Source organism: Lathyrus oleraceus, chromosome 2 (genome assembly GCF_024323335.1).
Source record: "Lathyrus oleraceus cultivar Zhongwan6 chromosome 2, CAAS_Psat_ZW6_1.0, whole genome shotgun sequence".
Lineage (NCBI taxonomy): Eukaryota > Viridiplantae > Streptophyta > Magnoliopsida > Fabales > Fabaceae > Lathyrus > Lathyrus oleraceus.
This window is the reverse complement of record NC_066580.1, coordinates 483,615,066-483,616,843: the sequence shown is the minus strand read 5'-3', so window position 1 is coordinate 483,616,843 and position 1,778 is coordinate 483,615,066.

The window sequence follows — 1,778 nt, the reverse complement described above, 5'->3', positions numbered from 1 at the left end:
AAAGTGGAGAGTATTGGAGTTAGAAAAAGAAACAGCGTCTCCGAAAAAGAGGGCCGAGACAAGGGGTTATGTGGTCTCTCCCAACTACAAAAGGAAGAACCCAATTACCAGAACATAATGGAGGTGTTACCAGCGGAACAAAAAAACCGAGAAAAAGGTTACGACCCCAAACTTGAAGCATGTTGAAACCCCTACACAAAAGAAACAGATCCCAAAGGCAGTAGGGGTAGGAAAAGAAAAAACGGTGGCTAATCAAACAATGGCCATGACTATTGATTCGACAGGAAAGAAAGCAATAGTGACTTCCCAAAGTATAAGTTGTTCGTCTCAGGTCGAAAAAGAGTCAGAGGGCGTGTTTAAATCAAAAGAGAAGGAACCTGAGTACTCCCCTCAGTCGAAGGAAGAGGAGCCTGAATACTCCCCTCATTCCGACGAAGAGTTAGACGAAGACATGTATGAAGAAACCAATGATGACATCTATGGTGATGACTTCATCATAAACTGTGGCATTGTATCAGTGTTGTCGGCTTAATACGACACCGTATCAGAAGTCTCCAAAACAGAGGAAGACTTTATCCCAGACGAAACAGTTGGGGGAAAACCACTGTGCTACTACGTCATGAATAATGGTGTGGTTGAGGAGCAGAAAGCCATGTTCGAAAGAACCAACCCAAGATGATGTATTATTTGAAGCCTTTATTCATAAGGGCAAAGGTTGATGGAATAGCAGTAAATAAGGTGTTTGTAGATGGAGGTGCAACCGTCAATTTAATGCCTTATACCCTGTTTAAGAAAATGGGGAAGTGCAACGACGATCTCCGACAACACAATATGGTTCTATCAAACTACGAAGGAAAAACAGTAATATCCTGGGTGTTTTTTAGGTCGATCTAGTTGTTGGCACGACCACACGTTCGACACTTTTTATGGTAATAAATAAGCAAACTTCAACTTACTCCTAGGACGAGAATGGAGCCATGGGATAGGAGTGGTACCTTTGACTGTACTTCAAAGGCTCATAATTTGGCATAAGGAAGACATCTTGGAGAACATTGAGGCCAACCATAGTTATTACCAGATCGATGAGGTCAAGGGCCCGAAGAAATCCTTCGATCAACATTTGGCAAACATCACGCCATGTGATGATGAATCAAGGTCCTATACTTCAGTCAACACTGGTCGCGTGTTGAACCTAGATCCTAATCATGGATTCATATGGGACGCTGAGGAAGAAACGAAACCAGAGATGGTGATTCCACCTACGGGGTGGCCTGCAGTCGATGAAAATGGATGCTGAGTCAGAAAGTTTGGCTTGAATTTCGGCCTATCTGGCTGAAAACAAGAGAGAGTTGACTCTAGAAATAGACAGGCTTCAAGACTTAGCTTTTGAGGCCAAAGAGGTAGAAGATGGTCGGCAAAACCAAACAACGACTTCAGAAAGCCAGGGGCTTAATTGCATCTATAACAATGAGCCTTTGGGGTTTGAGAATTAAATGACTTGTAGAAAATGCAAGCGTAAGACCTACTCGAAGAAATTGATCTGGAAGATGGAGTCACAAAAAGACCAACATACATAGGTACCAAGGTTGGGTCAAAGATGAAGGATAAACTGATTGAAGTATTGACAGAATACAAAGACTATTTTGCCTGGGATTATGGCAAAATTCTCGGTTTAAATCGAAGTATGGTGGAGCACTGACTGCCTATCCAACCTGGGAAAAGGCCAGTGAAGCAACACCCCCGACGCTTTCCTCCGGAGATCACCGTAAAGATTAAGC